Source organism: Sminthopsis crassicaudata, chromosome 2 (genome assembly GCF_048593235.1).
Source record: "Sminthopsis crassicaudata isolate SCR6 chromosome 2, ASM4859323v1, whole genome shotgun sequence".
Taxonomy (NCBI): Eukaryota; Metazoa; Chordata; class Mammalia; order Dasyuromorphia; family Dasyuridae; genus Sminthopsis; species Sminthopsis crassicaudata.
The window spans coordinates 271,610,032-271,631,842 of NC_133618.1; the positions used below are offsets into that span (position 1 = coordinate 271,610,032).

Genomic DNA, 21,811 nt, shown 5'->3' on the forward strand with positions numbered 1-21,811 from the left:
GTCTGAATTACATAACAGACTTCTAGAATTTAAGACTTCCTAATAAAAAAGTCAGATAAAGTGTTAAATAGTGAGGTAAGGCAGGAGAGGCAAGAAGTACAGACCAATTTTTCCCTAAGTCTAATGAAGACTAGAGATGGTATATCTTGAGAGATCTAATATGGTTAATTTTTTTAGGATGAGGAAAGAAGATCAAAAAAGATAAAACAAAATAGAATAGGAAAATGAAATTAATATCAGCAAGGTACAAAGAGTTCAAAAAAGGAATAGATGACTTCTGGCTAGTGGAATCAGGGAAAAAGTCCTGGAAGTGGTAAAATGTGAGCAGTGGTTTTAAGGATGAATATAATTTCACAATAAAGAATTGTGGGGGAGAACATCTTAGGTATCTGTATTGTTTGCTAAAAGGAACAGAGGCAATAAAACATTGTATATATTTGGAGAATGACAAGTAGAACAGATACATAAATTTATTATGATCTATTAAGTGCCTTAACTATGTAGAATTGGTCCCTACTCTTAAGGTTAATTGAAAAATAGTAGGTATGACAGGTAGATGCAATTAATACAAATTTAGGTATGACTGCCTAAAAACAAAAACGTTATGAACTCAGGTAATGAAAAATTCAGGGAGTTTTGAAATAAGACACTAACACTTGGAGATGTTTTTGAAATAATATGGGAAGAGAAGCTGATGCTAGATGGTCAAAGTTATTTTGAAAGTGAAAAAGATTAACTCTCTGGGAGCAGGTGAAGTTTAGTACAGGTTCATTAATCCATATTCATTATAAATTGAAATCAGCACGTAGATTAGGACCAAATCTCTCTCTTTCACACTCTAAATGATTTCTCTTTTCTACCTAATCAAAGGTTAGTTGCTTGTTTGTGCTTCCCCGACACACTCTCAAGGTCGGGAGTGACTGACTTTCAGGTCTATAGTTACGATTTGGGAGGCAGTCTGGCATAATGAACAGCGAGTCTACATTGAGGTCAGGAAGATCAAGGTTCAGCGTTCAATCCTGACACATGCTGGGCTTTGTGGCTGCCCTCTTCCGTTCGCCTACCCGCTTCTCAGTCCTCGGGGAAATTCTTTAAGGCAAGCAATAACAAAAGCAGTTCCCTACATCAATGAAAACTAAGGTCTAGAGGGAGGAAAAAAAATCTGTTTTGAAGATCACTGGCCCCAGTTTGCTAATCCGTGGTGAAGCTTCATTAAGCACATCCGATGTAAAGATCCCTATGCTAACCTGGACCCTGGGGGATGGAGAAATTAAGACCAGTCACGATCTAGGTAGAAGGCCCATGGGAGATGCTGGCAGTAGTATGGGTAAGAGATTTAAAGGGCTTTGTAAATCTTAAATATATAAACATTAGTTACTCATTATTTTTGAGAGATAAAACAGAAGAAATAATCTGAAATTTGCCACACTACAAGTGAGGAATGTCCTAACCTGAGGTTTTCCCTCTCCCCCCCAACATCCAAGTGGCTTTTTTATTTTTCCAACTCCTAAAGGGCTTTTAGAAAGGGTGAATGGACAAAAAAGGCATTTCCCACTTTTTCGTCTTCTCGGGGCATGCAGCAGGCGCGCAGAACATTCCTGCTCGCCGAATGGATGTGAAAGGCCGAGAGGTTGAGGTGCCCACGATTAAGCAAGTGATTCAGTGTGGTGTCCACGGCTAATCTAGGTTTCCCAACACCCTGACAAAGCGCTCTTTCCACAGGACCACGTTGTTTCAAAATAGCAATCGCTGCCCAACACTAAAATTCTAGGGAAGTCGACTTATCTAGAAGCCTGGAGACACGGAGGGAGACCACTCTCCCAGCATGCCCTGCGGCCACCTCAGGGCGGAGTGACCTTCCCAACATGCAATCGGGGGACGACCCCCCTTCCTCCCTCACGCCCCAGCTTCCACCTTCGTGAGAGAGGAGAAAGGAATTGGACCGTTAAGTGTGAACGTCTGCCGTTTTGAGAATCCGTTCCTCTTTCTTAGGTCTTGCATCAGCGCAAAAGCAGAGCAGAAACGGCCTAAATGACCTTCTTTTTTTTGCACGAAGCCCCAACTCTAGATGCTGCTTCGCGCTACAATGGAGGTGATGAGCCGCGGTGCGGGGGCGAAGGGGGGAGTTGGGAGGAGGGGTTGGCAGGCTCGGGAGGGACACGTGACCATTCCCGGCCACCAATGACGGACGCGGTAGCCTAGGCTGCGCGATGTTTCCAGGACCTGTGAGCGGGAGTGGCGCGTGGGTCTGGCTAACTATTTCTATTCCGTGACAGGTATGCGCAGGCGCGCTGCGTTCCCCATACGTTACGTCGGGCCCCCACGCGCGCTTGTTAAAGACTGCTCGGAGCTCGAGGTGTTGAGTGTATATGTAGGTGAATTTTTTTTGGGGGGGGGAAATTGGAGGGGGGTGTGGAGTCACGTGACAACGTCGGGCCAGTCACAGACTGAGGAGGTGGCATCGCATTCCCGGAGTCCGGGGGTTCGATGTGTATCGGGGTGCGAAATGTTTCACTGCGGTTCGATCTAACTAGGGTGGCCCAAGGGCTTGGTTTTAGACTGTGTACCATCTGTGGGCCCTGAGAGAGAGAGCTTAGACCTAGTGGGTAGAGATCGCTCCCTGAGATCACGCATGGTTAGTCTCCCACAAAATGGCTGCTCGAGAAGCCGGGGAGGCTGGGGAGTTGCGGTGTCACGTGAGGAGGCTGGCAGCGCGTGCTGCGAGCGAGGGCCGGGGGTGGGGCCGAAAGGGCCTTTCGATCACGTGGCCTCTTCTCCACCGCAGGAGGGCGGTCTTAGCAAGGTGGTTCATTTAGACTAGAGCTTTGACTGACTGAGCTCACTCAGTTGGGGGACGAAAGAAGGCATGTGTGGGAAGCGTGGTGTAACGGGGATAGTCTTCTGGGTTTGGAAGCAGGTAAAACTAGATTTAAAAGCCCATCTCAGATACTTAACTGTGTGATTCTTGTTAAAGTCCGTATTTCTGAGCCAAAGGAGATAACAATCTCACGGGCTTGTTTTAGAGGATCAATGAGGTAAGGCTTGCAGAACAAATCCTAAAGCTTCTTTAGAAATGTGAGCCACTGTTAACTTTTCTTTTTTTCGTGACCCCTGCTTTCCATAAGCCCAAATAAGAGAGGAATAAATCTTATTCACATCAAAAATAAAAACCTGGCACTTTGAACATTGTATTACAGGAAATCCCTCCCATTCCCTTTCCAAAGAATGCCTCTTTTCCTCCATCTCCTCTCCCAAACAAATTTGGCAGAATGTCTCCTTGAAGCTTTTCCTCCTCTTCTCCACGATCTTTTATTTTCCTTTCTCTTCCCCCAGTAAGAGGTAATTGTTACATTAATTGGGCCATTGTTTCCCGATAGAACAGTATATTTTTTGTGATGGTTTCAACTACCTTTTGACTCCAGTTGAAGAAATTCTTGGCCCACGTGCTCCCTTGAAAGAACTACCATAATAGAAATTCTTGGCACAATTAAGTGAAACTGATATTAACAGAAAGGGAAATGATTGGTGATGAAGCAGGTATCTATTATGTTATCACCAGGCTTAAAAAAAAAAAAAAGTCCTGTTGGATATGATATGATATGGATTTGCATTCTTTCACAGACATGTAGAAGCTTTATGACTCAAGTCTAGTTGGGGCCTCTGTTCCCTGATCTGTAAAATGGCAATATTAACAGCCCCTACCTGCAGTCGTTGTAGATAATATGTAAAGTACTTTAAGGAATATATAAATGCTAAATATTCCAAGTGTCTTCAAAAGAAACATGAAGTTCTTTGTAGTTTGGACAATTTTTTAGTCATGTGTCAACTGCCTTCTGAAATATAAAGCCCAAAGAGGGATAATACTTTTAATTATTGAGCTATCATAGTGAATTAGTAGATATTCTCTTGAAAAAATATTTGTAAAATGTTTTTCAGACTTTAAGGTGCATGTGACATGCTATATAATTGTTGATCGTTTATTAATTGGGTCAGTGAGTTTTTGAAGAATGCAAACAATCTTTAAGAAAACCATGAAGATTGTATGAAGTCTCCTAAACCTTAGTTTTTGAGAAGATTGGCAGAGTATTGAATCTATTGTTTATTTCAGCCATTTAATGGTTTGAATAAACTTATTAAACAAATGAAGTTTGTATTTTCATTCATTTGTATTTTAATTCCAATTATGCTTATGGATGCCTGGCTTTTCTATTTTATGGGAATGGGCGTGAGGGGGAGAATATATTCTAGATGGTACTGAATCATGCTTTTAATTGTTAAGTGTGGTACATGTATATCCAGATGCTAATTGCTGCTCAATAGTTTTTTGGTTTTCAAGACACATTTTATATACCTGATTGCAGTACTATATATCTTAAATTAGCAAATTCCAAAAGGCCCTCTGCATTTAGCATTAGTCTGAAAAGAAGCCCTCCATATATCCAGCCAGTTGCTAATTCATACTTTTTTCACCTTCACTTCTCTCCATTCACTCATTCAACTACTGCCTTAGTTCAGGCCCTCATTTTCTTACAGTTTCTTCTTTGCTCTCTGCCTCAGTTCTCTCTCTTCCCTAGTCCATCCTTCTTAGTGCTTAGATCTGACCAAGCTATTACACTCCTCAGACAACTTTAGTGGCTTCTTATTGCGGTTAGAATAAAGTATAAAATCCTGTGTTTAGTTTTTAAGGTTATGCACAAATTAGGGTGTAACCTGTCGGTCTTAATGGACATTTCTTTCCTTCCTGCATTCTGTGATCTAGCCAAATTGACTTTTTTTTCTATTATTTCTCACACAGTACTATCCGTTCCTCATCTTCCTTTAAGACAAAACTCAAGTTCCATTTTCTTCTTGAGACCTTTCTTGATCCTTCTCATTGTTAATATCTTCTCTCCCAAAATATCTTGTATTTCCCTTATGATTTTTATATATGTATTCATTTATGCTTATATGTTTACATGTATACTTCTCTCCTATTGGAGTGTAAGCTCCTTGAGAGTAGATAATTTTAAATTCTTTATCCTTTTATCTCGAGAGTCTAGCAAAAAGCTTTGTACACAGTAGGTACTTAATAAATATTTCTTTGCATTCAAATAGACCGCATTAATGTTATAGATGGTTCCCAGGTCATTATTGCTTATTTCTGGAAGTGATTAAAAAGGCAAATACAAAAGGGATAGCCATTGTTCATTGTAATCAGGAATGTCATAATTAAGAGTATTGAGGTGAAAGTTAGAAAAAGAAAAGTTAGGTTGGTAATGAGTAAGTCAAGAGAGAAGACTTTAGACAGTGGGCAGAGGGGTTTGATTAATATTAGGTGCTTTTGGATCATCATGAGTATTAATAGAGTTTTATTAAGAACATAGCACTAAGTGGTATATACATATATGTGTATATATACATATAATATAAATATGCATATATGCATACATAACATGTAACATTTTTGAGGTAGATGGTCTAATTTGTAGGCAAGATCCTTGCCATTATATGAACTCAGGGTAAGGATAGTAGTTGTTGTCTTTTATCTCTATCACAGAATGGGGCTTGAGAAGTTTTTCATGCCCTAATATAGCAAGGAAATGGGATTGCCCAGATCTCTACATTGTAATGGACAAACTCTTGTTTAGGGTTAGATTACAAAATATTTCCACATATTAATTTAAGAGGGCCTACCTTCTTATAAATTTAATAATGATGATAATAGCTGAAGTTGGTACTGTGATTCTCTATCATAAAGAGGTTCAAGGGTATTATAACACTTGTCCATGGTTTTACAATGCAGTTAGCATATTAGTAGTGAGATTCAAACCCAGTCACTTTACTTCAGGTCTAGCATTTTTGATGTACCACGCTGCTACAGACATGTTGATAAGTACTACTTTGGATCAAATTGAAGCATCCAAAATTTTGACTGTACTAAAAATTCACTGGAACATATATTTTTGAGAATACTGTTTGTTTGTTTTTTTTAATTTTTTAAATTTGTTTGTTTGTTTGTTTTTTCTTTTTTTGCTAAGGCAATTGGGATTAAGTGACTAGCCCAGGGTCACACAATTAGGAAGTGTTAAGTGTCTGAGAACAGATTTGAACTAGGTCCTCCTAACTTCAGGGCTAGTGCTCTATCCACTGTGAAACCTAGTTGCCCAGGAATACTGCTTTTTAAAGATTGTAAGATGGCACTTGGTAGCATATGAAAATTCTTGAGCATACTGTATTATTGTGACAACTCTTAGTTAAGGATTCCTGATTTTTGTCTAGATAATGTAAAAGTTGTAATTTTATAATTCTAATTACATGTAATTTTATCTTTTGGTTTACTTTGTAGTAGTAGCAATATTTTGGCTCACATCTGAATAAAGAAAAAGTTGCTGAAGGGTATGAAAAGAATTAATTGGAACATATCAAATTCCTGTAGGCAATCAATAAATATTTGTTCAGTGAATTAATGTATTTTTCATGTGTGACCTATGAATGTCTAAACATATAAAAATATTTCCTTATTAAGGTCACAGCTGGTTGATTAAAAAAAAAGATGTAAATATGTATTTTTTAAACCTGTTGAAAGGAAATGGGAAAAGACTCCTTTCTGGTTTTTTGTTTTAATTAAAATTTTGTTGAGAAAAGGTTTTTTTTTTTGGGGGGGGTTGTATTAAATTTTTGTTGAGAAAAGGTTTTTTTGTTTTGTGTTTTTTGGACTCTTATTCAAACAACTTTTTTCATAAACTGGAAGAGGAAAGTTAACAGAAATATTTTATTGCATTATTTACTATAGACAAGTTCATAATTTATTTGGCCAAGCTTGCCTGGCAGGTAAAAACCAAATATTTAATTATCTTTTTAAAAAATTTCTTGTATTCTTAAAGGTACTTAAATCAGAATAATTAATTTACCTTGTAACAGTTTGATAGGGACTTAATTTCTTTTTTTTTTTTTCTGTTTAGTGAAGGCTTTTTTTTTTTTTTTTTTTAAAGGAAAATAGGCACTTATCATTTTGACTTATTAATTATAGCATTTGGGGGAACAAATCTTGTGGGTTTTAAAGATTTTTCTAGTAATAAGTAACACAAATACTCTTTGATTCAATGTTAGTGTTAATCTTTTCTTTTCCCCCTGTTATTTAGTATTTTTTAAAAAATATTTCCTTTGGGGATAACTTCCCAGTGCCTAGAACAGTGCCACATATTCACATGATTTTGGTCTGATTATTGTGGCTCATCTCTCTACTTAAGTTGAATATAATCCCCTCATTTTTGTGTGTCTTATGCATCTCTTGGTCATGTCTTTTTAATGATTTTATCACATGATATTTAGCCTTCTTCATTTCTCATTGTCATTGAGAAGATAGCATTGGACACATTGTATATTGCATTTGACTGTTAGTCTCATTTTGTTACTAGTTCTTCTCAAAATTTTAAAAATTATTTCCTCAATATTTGTTATTCTGGTTTTCTTTATTTATCATGTGTTATTACCCTCTCATACTCTCCATGTTTAAAAAAGAAACTGCAAAGCCTCCTCTTACTTTAGTGACATAGAATTTTTATATTAAAGAAAACTGTTAATTTCTATGTTCTCTAGTGTTTTTAATAGGAATGTGTGTTGGAGTTGGCAAAAGTCTTTTCCAAATCTATTGATATGATTTTGTGACATGGTTGTTTTTTGTTATTAGAATGATCAAATATGTTTATTTTTCTAATATTAAGCCAGCTCTGTATTCTTATTATAAATCCAACCTTGTTCTAGTATATAATCATTGTAATATTATTATAGTCTCCTTGCTAATATTTTATTTTCAAATTTTGTATCAATATTTAGTAAGGATGCTTTCTCTTGTCCTGATTCTCTCTGGTTTAGTTATCTAAGCCATATTTGTATCATAGAAGGATTTTGGTGAGAACTTGTGTTTTTTTTTTTTTTCAAAATGTTTATGTATTCTTGGAATTAATTTTCTTTTCAAAAATGTTTTTTGTTTCTTTAAATATTTCCTAGTTACATGTGAAAAATTTTAATATTCATTTTTTGAAAATTTGAGTTACAAATTTTCTACCTCCCCCTTATTCCTTGAGAAGTCAAACAATAAAACTATTTATATATGTGAACTCATAAAAAACATTTCCATATTAACTGTGTTGCAAAAGAACGCATATATATATGTGTATAGTGTATATATGTGTGTGTATATATATATATATATGTATACACACGTGTACATTATATATGTATTTACATATATATACATATATATATATATTTACACACACATACAAAAAGAAAAATAAAGTAAAAAAAAGTATGCTTTAGTATCTAGAGTCCATTTATTCTTTCTCTAGAGGTTGATTGCATTTTTCATTATGGATTTTTTGGAATTATCTTAAGTCACTGTCTTGATCAGAGTAGCTATCCTTCACAGTTGATCATTTTTCTAGTACTATGTATAATGTTCTCCTGATTTTGCTCACTTTACTTTGCATGAGTTCATGAATATCTTCCCATGTTTTTCTGAAACCATTCTGCTCATTATTTCTTTTTTTTTTTTTTAGTAATAGATTTTTATTTTCAAAATATATACAAAGATAGTTTTCAGTATTCACCCTTGAAAACTTATATATTGGATTTCTTGCTCTCTAAGGGAGGGGTGGAATAAAGGGAGAAAATCCAATATATGTTAAACATGTACAGTTCTTCTATACATATTTCCACATTTATCATGATGTACAAGAAAAATCAGATCAAAAAGGAGAAAAAAAATGAGAAAGAAAACAAAAAGCAAGCAAGCAGCAATAAAAAAAGGTGAAAGTACTATGTTATGATCCACCTTCAGTCCTGAAAGATCTGTTTCTAGATGCAGATGCTCTCTCCATCTCAAGTCTTTTGAAACTGGCCTGAATCATCTTATTCTTGAGAAAAGCCACATCCATCAGAATTGATCATTGCATAATCTTATTGCTGTGTAGTGTTCTCTTGGTTCTACTCTCTTCATTTCTGCTCATTTCTTAAAGCAAAAATATTCCATCACAATCATATACCATAACATGTTTAGCTATTCCTTATTTGATGGGCAACCCTTCAATTACAAAAGGAGCTAGTATAAATATTTTTATACAAATGATCCTCTTCTCTTTGCTTTGGTCTCTGTGGACATAGACCTAGTGATATTATTGTTGGGTCATAGAGTATGAACCACTTTATAACTTTATTTCCAAATTGTTCTCCAGAAGGAACTAATGATTCTTTTATGTTTAATAGAATTCACTTGTAAATCCATCTGTTCCTGTTCTCTGATCCCCTTCTCTCTTTGGGAGTTAATTTATGGCTTATTCAATTACTTTTTTTCAACATAGGATTACTTAAATTCTTCAGGCAGGAAGGTGGTACAGTGGTGCTAGGTCTAGAGTAAAAAAAGACCTAAGCTCAGTTTCAGGCTCAGTCACTTAACAAGCTATGTGATCTGGGGAAGTAACTTAATATTTGGTTACCTCAGTTTCCTCAACTGTAAGATACGGATAATAATAGCACGTACTTCTCAGAGCTGTTGTAAGGGTCAAATGTGATATGATAAGCATTTAGTACAATGCCTATCACATTATAGGTACTTAATTCTTTTCCTTTCTCTTCTATTTCCTGTTCTCTTAATCTGGGCAGTTTATATTTTTGTAAACATTCATCCATTTCTTTAGATTGTCAGTTTTATTGACATCTACTTGGGTAAAATAGTTCCTATTAATTTATTCTATTCTTTGTTGGTTTTAAATACACTTTGTTTAGTTTTGTTACTTTTCTTTTTTTTATCAAATTAGCTAATATATATATATATATTTTAAATAACAATGCTTATAGGAAAAGATAACAATAAATCTTGGAAGGGATGTGGAAAAACTGGGACACTAATACATTGTTGGTGGAGTTGTGAACTGAACCAACTATTCTGAAGAGCAATCTAGAATTATGCCCGAAGGACTATCAAACTGTATACCTTTTGATCCAGCAGTATCTCTACTGGGTCTCTATCCAAAAGAGATCATAAAAAGGGGAAAAGGACCCACATGTGCAAAAATGTTTGTAGCAGCCCTTTTTGTAGTGGCAAGGAACTGGAAACTGAGTGGATGCCCATCAGTTAGAGTATAGAACAATAATAGATTATATTTTGCTTTTTAATTTTTTTAATTCATTGGTTTTCTAGTTTTTTAAATTTTATACTTAATTTATTCATCTGCTTTTTCTCCATTTTATTGTTGAAAATTGTTTAGAGATATAAATTTCCCACTAAGAATTTTCTTGACTTCATTAAAAAAAATTGATATGCTATTTCATTATTGTCATCTTTTTTGAAATTATTGCTTTTATTATTTGTTCTTTGACTTAGCCATTCTTTAGGCTTATATTACTTAATACATAGTAATTTATTAAAAGAGGTTTATCTTCTTTTTCATTAAAAGTTCGTTTTTTTTCTCCTTTCCCCCTGCCCCTCTCCAAAGTTCTTTTTTCTTTTTTTTTAATTATAGCTTTTTATTTTCAACATATATGCATGATTTTCAGCATTGACCCTTGCAAAACTTTTTGTTCCAATTTTTCCTCTCTCCCCCTCATTCCCTTCCCCAGATAGCAGGTAGACCAATACATGTTAAATATGTTAAAGTATATGTTAAATACAATAGATGTATACATATCCATACAGTTATTTTGCTGCACAAGAAGCATCGGACTTTGAAATAATGTACAATTAACCTGTGAAGGAAATAAAAAATGCAGGTGGACAAAAACAGAGGGATTAGAAATGCAATGAGTAGTTCACACTCATTTCCCAGAGTTTTTTTACTCAGTGTAGCCGGTTCTATTCATTATTGAACAAATGGAGCTGATTGGGTTCATCTCATTGTTGAAAAGGGCCATGTCCATCAGAATTGATCATCATATAGTATTGTTGCTGAAGTGTATAATGATCTGGTCCTGCTCATTTCACTCAGCATCAGTTCATGTAAGTCTCTCCAGGCCTTTCTGAAATCATCCTGCTGGTTATTTCTTACAGAACAATAATCTTCCATAACATTCATATGCCACAATTTATTCAGCCATTCTCCAATTTATGGGCATCCACTCAGTTTCTAGGTTCTGGCCACTACAAAGAGGGCTGCCACAAACATTCTTGCACCTACAAGTCCTTTTCCCTTCTTTAAGATCTCTTTGGGATATAAGCCCACTAGTAACACTGATGGATCAAAGGTTATGCACAGTTTGATAACTTTTTGAACATAGTTCCAAATTGCTCTCCAGAATAGCTGGATGGATTCACAATTCCACCAACAATATGTCAGTGTTCCAGTTTTCCCACATCCCCTCCAACATTCATCATTATCTTTTCCTGTCATCCTAGCCAATCTGACAGGTGTCTAATGGTATCTTAGAGTTGTCTTAATTTGCATTTCTCTGATTAATAATGTCTTGGAGCAACTTTTCATATAGCTAGAAATAGTTTCAATTTCATCTGAAAATTGTCTGTTCATATCCTTTGACCATTTATCAATTGGAGAATGGCTTGATTTCTTAGAAATTAGAATCAATTTTCTATATATTTTGGAAATGAGGCCTTTATCAGAACCTTTGACTGTAAAAATGTTTTCCCAGTTTATTGCTTTTCATCTAATCTTGTCTGCATTAGTTTTGTTTGTAAAAACTTTTCAATTTGATATAATCAAAATTTTCTATTTTGTGATCAATAATGATTTCTAGTTCTTTGTTGGTCACAAATTCCTTCCTTTTCCACAGGTCTGAGAGGTAAACTATCCTATATTCTTCTAATTTATTTATAATCTCATTCTTTATTCCTAGGTCATGAACCCATTTTGACCTTATCTTGGTGTTAAGTGTGGGTCAATGCCTAGTTTCTGCTATACTACTTTCCAATTTTCCCAGCAGTTTTTGTCGAACAGTGAGTTCATATCCCAAAAGCTGGGGTCTTTGGATTTGTCAAACACTAAATTATTAAAGTTATTGACTATTTTGTCCTTTGAACCTAACCTATTCCACTGATCAACTAGTCTATTTCTTCGTCAATACCAAATGGTTTTGGTAACTGCTGCTTTATAATATAGTTTTATATCTGGTACAGCTAGGCCACCTTCATTTGATTTTTTTTCATTAGTTCCCTTGAAAGTCTTGACCTTTTGTTCTTCCAGATGAATTTTGTCATTTTTTCTAGGTCATTAAAATAGTTTTTTGGGAGTCTATTGGTATAGCACTAAATAATAGATTAGTTTAGGTATTGTCATTTTTATTATATTTGCTCAACCTATCTAAGAACTCTTAATATTTTTCCAATTGGTTAGATCTGACTTTATTTGTGTGAAAAGTGTTTTGTAGTTTTGCTCATATAGTTCTTGATTTTCTCTTGGCAGATAGATTCCCAAACATTTTATACTATTGGCAGTTACTTTAAATGGAATTTCTTTTTGTAACTCTGTTGGATTTTGTTTGTGATATATAAGAATGCTGATGACTTATGTGGGTTTATTTTGTATCCTACAACATTGCTAAAAGTGTAGATTATTTCTAATAGCTTTTTAGTAGCATCTCTGGGGTTCTCTAAGTATACCATCATATCATCAGCAAAGAGTGATACTTTGGTTTCCTCATTGCCTACTCTAATTCCTTTAATCTCTTTCTCAACTCTTATTGCCGAATACAATATTGAATAGTAATGGTGATAGTGGGCAACCTTGTTTCACTCCTGATCTTATTGGGAATGGTTCCAGTTTATCCCATTACATATGATGCTTACTGATGGTTTTAAATAGATGCTACTGATTATTTTAGGGAAAAGTCCAATCCATCCTATACTCAAGTGTTTTTAATAGGAATGGATGTTGAATTTTATCAAATGCTTTTTCTGCATTTATTGAGATGATCCTATGGTTTTTGCTAATTTGGTTAGTGATATAGTCAATTATGCTAATAGTTTTCCTAATATTCAAGCAGCTCTGCATTCCTGGTATAAATCCTACATGGTCATGGTGCATTATCCTAGGGATGATTTTCTGTAATCTTTTTGCTAATATCTTACTTAAGTTTTTAGCATCAATATTCATTAGGGAGATTGGCCTATAATTTTCTTTCTCTGTTTTCAACCTACCTGGTTTAGGTATCAGAACCCTGTCTGTGTCATAAAAGGAATTTGGTAGGATTCCTTCATTCCCTATTTTTTCAAATAGTTTATATAGCATTGGGGCTAATTGTTCTTTAAATGTTTGGAGGAATTCACATGTAAATCCATCTGGTCCTGGGGATTTTTTCTTAGGGAGTTGATTAATAACTTGTTCTATTTCTTTTTCTGAAATGGGACTATTTAAGCAATTTACTTCCTCCTCTGTTAATCTGGGAAGCCTATATTTTTGTAGGTATTCCTCCATTTCACTTAGGTTATCAAATTTATTGGCATAAAGTTAGGCAAAGTAATTCCTAATTATTGCTCTAATTTCCTCTTCATTGGTGGAAAGTTCTCTATGTTCATTTTTAAGACTAACAATTTTATTTTCCTCTTTCCTTTTTCTAATTAGATTTACCAAAGGTTTATCTGTTTTATTGTTTTTTTTTTTTAATAAAACCAACTCTTAATTTTATTAATTTAATAGTTTTTTACTTTCAATTTTATCAATTTCTCGTTTTAATTTTAGAATTTCAAGTTTAGTATTTGGGGGCTTTAAATTTTGTCTTTTTCTAGCTTTTTTTTTTTTTTCCCCTGAGGCTGGGGTTAAGTGGCTTGCCCAGGGTCACATAGCTAGGAAGTGTTAAGTGTCTGAGACCAGATTTGAACTCCGGTCCTCCTGAATTCAGGGCTGGTGCTCTATCCACTGTGCCACCTAGCTGTCCCCTTTTTCTAGCTTTTTAAGTTGCAAGCCCAATTCATTGATCTTCTCTTTCTCTATTTTGTTCAAGTAAGCCTCTAAACATATAAAATTTCTCCTTATTATCGCTTTGGCTGCATCCCACAAATTTTGATATGTTGCCTCATTGTCGTTCTCTTGGGTGAAATTATTAATAGTGTCTATGATTTGCTGTTTCACCCAATCATTCTTTAGGATGAGATTGCTTAGTTTACAATTACTTTTTGGTCTATTACCCCTAGCTTTTTGTTGAATGTAGTTTTTATTGCATTGTGATCTGAAAAGAATGCATTGACTATTTCTGTCTTTCTACATTTAATTTTGAGGTCTCTATTTTCTAATATATGGTCAAATTTTCTATAGGTTCCATGAACTGCTGAGAAGAAAGTGTATATTCCTTTCTGTCTTCATATGGTTTTCTCCAAAGATCTATCATACCTAACTTTTTAAAATATTCTATTTACCTCTTTAACTTCTTTCTTATTTATTTTGTGATTTGATTTATCTAATTCTGAGAGTGCAAGATTGATATCTCCCACTATTATAGTTTTGCTGTCTATTTCTTCTTGGAATTCTCTTAACTTCTCCTTTAGGAAATTAGATGCTATACCACTTAGTGTATATATGTTTAGTATTGATATAGCTTCATTGTCTATGCTACCCTTTTAGCAAGATAGCTTTTTTCCTTATCTCTTAATTAGATTGATTTTTGCTTTTGCTTGATCTGAGATAAGGATGGCTATCCCTGCTTTTTTGACTTTACCTGAAGCATAATAGATTCTGTTCCAGCCTTTTATCTTTATTCTGTATGTATTACCCTGCTTTAATTGTGTTTCAATGTAAACATATTGTAGGATTCTAGCTATTGATCCAGTCTGTTATCTGCCTCTGCTTTATGGGAGAGTTCATCTCATTCACATTTACAGTTAAAACTACCAATTCTGTATTTCCTGTCATCTTATTATCCCCAGATTATGCTTTTCTTTTTCTTACCCTCCTTACCCCCCTCCCTAGTATTAAACTTATGGGCACCACTTGACTCACGCAGCTCTTCCTCTTTAGAATCCCTCCTACCCCCTTTGAATCCCTTCCTCTTTCTTATACTTTCCCCTTATTATTCTTTTCCTCTCTCACTTTTTCATGAGGTGAGAGAACTTTTTTTTTTGTAAATCAGATATGCCAATTATTTTCTCTTTGAGCAAAATCTAATGAGAGTAAGATTCACACAATATTCCTCCCCCTCCCTAAATTCCCTCAGATATGATAGGTTTCCTTTGTGGGATGTAGTTTCCCTGTTTATCTCCCCTTTTCCCTTTTTCTGATACTATCCCCTTTCCTCTGAAACTATCCACTTTCCATTTCTACTTCCCTTTTTTTATATTATATCAGTAAAATCAAATTATACATTCATTCTTTATGTTTGTCCATAACAGCAATACAGTTCTCAAGAGTTCTTTTTACCTTTTTCTGCTTCTCTTGAGTCCTATAGTTGGAGGTCAGATTCTAGTTTTTTCATTAGAAACAAATGGAATTCACTTGTTTCATTAAATGTCCATCTTCTTCCCTGGAAGAAAATGCTCAGCTTAGCTGGGTAGTTTATTCTTCGCTACATTCCAACTTCTTTTGCCTTTTGGAATATCAGCTTCTAGGCCCTTTGATCTTTTAATGTGGAAGTAGCTAGATCCTGAATGATCCTTATTATGGCTCCTTGGCATTTGAATTGTTTTTTTTTTTTTTTTTTCTGGCTGCTTGTAATATTTTTTCCTTACTCTCGTAGTTCTGAAATTTAGCCACAATATTCCCTGGAGTTTTTATTTTAGGTCTCTTTCATAAGGTGTTCTATGAATTCTTTCAATGCCTATTTTATCTTCTGATTCTATTACATCTGGGCAGTTCTCTTTGATGATTTCCTATAAAATAGTGTCTAGGCTCTTTTTTTTCATCATACGTTTTGGGAAGTTCAATAATCCTCAAATATCTCTTCTAAATCTGTTTTCCAGGTCTGTTGTTTTTCCAAGTAAATATTTAACATTTTTTCATTTTTTTGATTTTACTTGACTGATTCTTGATGTCTCAATGAATCATTCATTTCTATTCAGTTCTGAATTTTAATGAGTTATTTTCTTCATTAGCTTTTTTTAAAACTTCTTTTTGTATATGTCCAATTGAGTTTTTAAGTGAGTTGTTTTGCTCTGTGGAATTTTTTTCCATTTCACTATTTTTTTTTTTTTTAACTGAGTTATTTTCTTTTCCCAATTCACAAATCCTACTTTGCTGGGAGTTCTTTATCTTTTCCAATTCACAAATCTTACTTTCCTTAGAGTTCTTTATCTTTTCTAATTCACAAATTCTGTTTCCCTGGGAGTTCTTTACCTTTTCTAATTCACATTTCAGTTAGTTGTTTTCTTTTTCCAATTTATTAAATTTTTCTTTAAGTGAATTATATGCCTTTCCCATATTCTCTTGCAGAGCTTCTTTTTCCTTTCCCCATTTTTCTTTTAGCTCTCTTTTAAGATATTTTATAATTTCTTCTAGGAGAGCCTTGTGTGATGGGAACCAGGTTACATTCCTCTTTGGAGTTTTGTCTGAGACTGTCTGCTATTAGTCTCCTAGGGTGGAAAACCTGCTCTCTTTCTATATAGAAGCTATCCATGGTTAGTATACACTTGGCTTTTTTGCTCATTTTTTAAAAAGCCCTTAGGGTCTGCCCTCAGGGTAAAGAGGTTACCAGCTTCCTCTGTAGAGCAGGGATAGATATATAGACAGTAGCTGTCCTCCAAACGGGCTGCAAAGAGCAGTGGAGCTGGAGGTGCCCTGGGAAAAGCCCTGCTTTGTGGATCAGCAGCTGCCCTGGGAAGAGCCCCACACCGGAAGTGTTTCTGCCCTGAGAAGCTCAGTGGCTGTGGAAGTTCTGTTGCCATGAGTAGAACCCTCCTGCTGTGCAGAAGTGTGACTGCCCTGAGCAAAAGTGCCATGCTGCAGAATGGGGCTGTACAGCTGGGCTGTGGTCCCTGTTGAATGATTTCTGGTGCTGGGTGAGTGTGGCCAGGTCCTGTTAGATTCCAGCTTTTTTTTTTGGAGTATACTCTACCTTTGGCTTTAGCTTCTCTGCTGATCTACTGCTTTGCAACCAAAGCAGAGCAGCCAACCTGTGGTAGAGTCCTCCTTGCAAAATTTCCACTTGTGGAGACTGCCCTGCCTCTGTCTGCTCAGTGTGCTAGTCTCTGAGCTCTACCTACCTCCCTATGCTGGCCTGCTCCTATCGAATAGGACAAATCTTTTCTGGCGATCTTCCAGATTATCTTCTGCTGGTAATTTGTTATACTCTCAATATTCATGGATTTTACCAATCAAGTATTATTTCTGAGGCTGAATTTGGTAATTAGTAGTGAGGGTAGGAGAGGAGCTTAGAATGATGCATGTGTCTTCACTGCCATCTTGGCTCCACCTCCGAGAAGACCTTTTCTAAGACCTTTTATTGAATATAATTTTTATTTCATTATGGTCTGAAAAAACTGCATTTAATATTTCTACTTTTGTGTCTTTGTAAAGATTTTATCACAAGACAAGTTTTATTTTTGGAGAGAGGAGTGATCATGTACTGATGAGAAATATATATACTCTTTCTTGTTTTCATTAAATAGCTATAGAGGGTTATCATAATTAATTTTTGTAAAATTCTATTCAGGTCTTTTGTTTCTTTCTTTTTTTTGTTTTGGCTTATTTTTTTTATCTAGGTCTGAAAGGAGTGAATTGACTGTCCCATTATTATAGTTTTATTGTCCATTTCCTTTTATTACTTATTTAACTTTTTCTTTAAGAATTTAGATGCTATGATATTTGTAGAAATATGTATAGAAGAATTGCACATGTTCAACTTATATTGGATTATTTGCCATTTAAGGGAGGAAATGGGGCAAATGGTAGTAAAATTTCAAACACAAGGTTTTACAAAGATCAGTGTTGAAAAATTATCCATGCATATGTTTTGAAAATAAAAAGCTTTAATAAAATAAAAAAAAATTCAAAAAAAGAATTTAGATGCTACATGTTTAACCTATATTGGATTACTTGCTGTCTAGGTGAAGGGGAAGGTGGGGAAGGAGGGAGAAAAATTTGGAATACAAGGTTTTTCAAGGGTCAATGTTGAAAACTATCTTTTCATGTATCTTGAGAAATATAAAGCTATTATTTTAAAAAAGAATTTAGATGCTACACCATTTAGTGCTTATATATAATATCAGTATTAATCCATTTCTAAAATATCTTTTAGTAATTATAGTTTCCCTGTTTATCACTTTAATTAGGTTTGGTTTTGCTTTTACTTTGTTTGAAATTATGATTATTTTTTACTTTTTTAGTTTAATTGAATATAAAGAATTCTTCTGTTGCTTCATATATATATCTTTCTGTTCAAGACTGTTTTTTGTAAACAACATGATAAGTGTGGTTTCCAATCTGTTTTGCTGTTCCCTTCCATTTTGAGTGAAGCCTTCCCCTCATATTCAGTTATGATTGTTTTTTTCCATCTAATCTCTTATACTTTCTTTTTCTTTGTTTCCTTCCTTCTTTTAAAAAAAGTTTCTTTTGATTTTCTCCCTTAATTTTCCTTCCCTTTTATTTCCTCCCTTTCTCTCTAACCCCTTTTTCTTCTCTTTTCCTGCTGAATGACATATATTCTATATTACCTCTATGTGTGTATATATGTTTTTATATGTAGTTTTCCTTCCTTTGACTAATTCACATAAAAATGAAATTCAGATGTTGCTCATTTCCTGCCACCTTCCTCCTCCCCATTGTGATTTTTACTTTTATCTCTTCCACAGTTATTTGAGATAATATTCCCTATTCTTCCTTTCCTTTTCCCTTCCCCATTGTGTTTTTCTTTTCCCCATTTCCAATTTTCTTTTAAAATCACAAAATCAAGACCTAAAGACTTTGAGATCTGTTTAGTAAGATTGTTTCTGTGGTCTGTGACGATTAGAGTTCTGAGCAGATACATATATTTTTTTCTTCCTATAAGAATGTGAACATTTTATCCTTTTTTAGATTCATATTTTGCTCATTCACCTTTATCTTTTTATGATTCTCTTGACTCTTCTGTTTATTAGAGTTTCTATATAGTGCTGTTTTTTTTTCTCAAGAATGCTTTATTCTCTTTTTCATTAAAAGTTCATTTTTTCTCCCTTAGGATTATTTGTTTTGTTTTTTCTTGAGTAAACTGTTTTAAACTGCAAACTTAGATATTTTGCCTTTTTGCTATTATATTGTATCTCTTCACTCCTTTTTTGTAGGTAGCTAGAAGACACAGTAAATAGAAATCTGTATTTAGAATCAGAAAAGACTTGAGTTCAGATGTGGCTTCAGATAATTAATAGTTGTGTGATCCCAGACAAGTCACTTAACTTTTGTCTACCTCAGTTTTCTCAACTGTAAAATGGGGCTAATGATAGCATATAACTCAAGGCATAAAGATCAATTGAGATAATATTTATAAAGCACTTAGCGTACATAGAGTCTGGCACATAATAAGTGATCAATAAATACTTTTCCTTTCCTCCTTCTTTTTCTCTTTTTGCCAAATTGTGTATGTGATCATGAGTGTGGCTCCTTGAAACTTGAATTTTTCTAGCTGCTTATATGTAGTATTATTTCTTTGATCTAGGGAATTTTGGGTTTTAGCTATGTTTTAGGGTTTTCATGGGGGGGTTTCAGAAGGTGATTGGTAGATTTTCTATTTCTCATTTGCTCTTGGCTGAGAAATTTGTTAATTTTTTTCTTTATGAGTTCATGAAGCAGGATGTCTCAGGTGTGTGTGTGTGAGGGGGAATATTCAAGTAGGTCAATGAAAATTTTTTTTTTTTTTTTTGTCACAGAAATTGGGTCTAATTGACTTGCTCAGGGTCACACAGTTAGTAAATATGAAGTATCTGAGGTCAAATTTGAACTCCAGGGCTAGTACTTTATCCGTTGTACCCCATAGTTGCCTAATCTAATAATTCTTAAATTGTTTCTTCTCAATCTTATTTTTAGGTCTTTTTTTTTTTTTTTCCTATGCATTGCATTTTCTTTTTTCTTTCTTTCTTTCTTTCTTTCTTTCTTTCTTTCTTTCTTTCTTTCTTTCTTTCTTTCTTTCTTTCTTTCTTTCTTTCTTTCTTTCTTTCTTTCTTTCTTTCTTTCTTTCGGTGTTTGTCTTTATTTTAATTTTTTTTGCATCAAAGAGTCATTAGATTTAATTTTATCAAATATTCAGGAATTTATTTTCTTGGGCAAGGTTTTGTGTCTCTTGTGTTAGATCATTAATTATTTTTCCATGTCTTTCTTCTATAGGTCTCATTTCTTCTTCCTTTTTCTCTCTATTGCTCTTATTAGGATTCTAAAACCAGTTTTTAACCCTTTAAATTGAAAAAAACAAAAAGCAAAAAACAAAATCCTTGATTTAGCTCTTACAGGAATTGATTGAATATGTGCCCAGTCTGTGTTTTTCTTTGAGGCTTTGCTCGTAAATGTTTTGGGGTCATTTCTTCTGAATTTGTGGTGTGAGCTTCTCTTACGGTTCTTTATAATAATGTTCTTTTCTTTTCTTCCCTTCTCTTTCCCTCCCCCTTCCCTTTTTCCTTCCTTCTCTTCTCACCCCCCCCAAAAAATGATTCTTCTAGCCTACTTCTTGAGTCTGGACTTTGTTTCAAATGGGCACACTTTTGCAAATGATGTCTGGACTGAGATTTTGTCATCTTGGGTCCTTCTCCTTTCTTCAGTTTTGAGTGTTACATTATTCTAGTATCTCTTGGATAATTCTGGCTGGGGATCTGAAAGCTTTCAGTGATCCCATAGTGAAGTGACCTTTGGTAAAGTTGTCCTACTTTCTTCATGTTCTGAGTTCTCCAAGTTCTCCAAGTTTGGTGTTTCATATTTGTCTTCACAAATAGCTGCACAGTTCTATTAGACTTAGCCATTGTCATCTTAGTCCACTTGGAAGATCAGCAGGTTCAAAGTGACCAAACTAAGGAATCGCTTTTGGTCTGGCATTCTTGCCCTTATTATTCCATTGCTGATTTTGATCTGGGCTGAAGGCATCAAATGAGTCTCTGCTCTTTTCCTGGGAGCAGATCCACAGTGCTACTGTTTGCTTCAGAAATGGTTCCTTTTAAACCCCAGATCTTTTCCTCATTTTGCTCTGGATTTATGACCTGACTGAGTAGTAAGCTTTTCATCCTTTTAGGGTCCCAGTGGGATCTTTTTCTGCCTTAGTGCTTTATTTTTGGTACACAGCTTATATCTACACTCTCTCAGTCCCAGAGCATTAGAATGTATTGTCATATCTGTCATCTGATTACATGCTATAATCTGGACAAAAGGCATATAGGTAACACATCTGATTACATGCTATAATCTGGACAAAAGGCATATAGGTAACACATCTGATTACATGCTATAATCTGGACAAAAGGCATTCTTATTCTATATGCATTTAAATTATTCTATTAGGTAGTTGGACCAAATTGTTTTCAGTGTTTATTAATCTTGTCCAGGAAGCTCTGAAGTGTTTTAGGGCCTGATGATAGTGTACTGGTAAACATGAGAGTTCAGAGGACCTTGCCATAGGCAATCCTGCTTCCATTTGAACATTACATCATATCTGTTCCATGACAGATACCATGCTAGACCCTTGAGCAAATGTTTTCTGTGCCTCACTATATTAATTACAGGATAATCAGGGGTATCTCTGTTTTATCTTTCAGGGAAACTTTCATTATTTTGATGCATATGTACAAGAGAGATATCTTTGTTGGAAGAAAACTCAAGGTAATATTTTGCTATACTGAATTAAAAGCTTTTTATAGTCAACAAACAGTAAACACAGTGAGATTTTGCATTTACTACTTTGTCAGTTGTAGAATATAAATAGGTGATTTTTGAAAGTTGTCCTGTTC

At 34.6% G+C, this 21,811-nt stretch overlaps 1 protein-coding gene across 8 annotated transcripts in view; it reads left to right on the forward strand.

Moving 5' to 3' along the window:
- Nucleotides 1–458: 458 nt before the first annotated feature.
- MGA (MAX dimerization protein MGA) overlaps nucleotides 459–21,811 on the forward strand; it is a 231,238-nt gene continuing 209,885 nt past the window's right edge. For 4 of the 8 annotated variants that reach the window (XM_074289343.1, XM_074289352.1, XM_074289350.1 and 1 more), the window contains exons 1-2: nucleotides 2,278–2,371; nucleotides 21,620–21,683. The gene's annotated coding sequence lies outside the window, so the exon portion shown is untranslated. Of the gene's footprint in view, nucleotides 2,093–2,228; nucleotides 2,372–21,619; nucleotides 21,684–21,811 lie in introns of those variants that run through there. The other 4 variants (XM_074289346.1, XM_074289347.1, XM_074289351.1 and 1 more) reach the window with 4 other exon arrangements.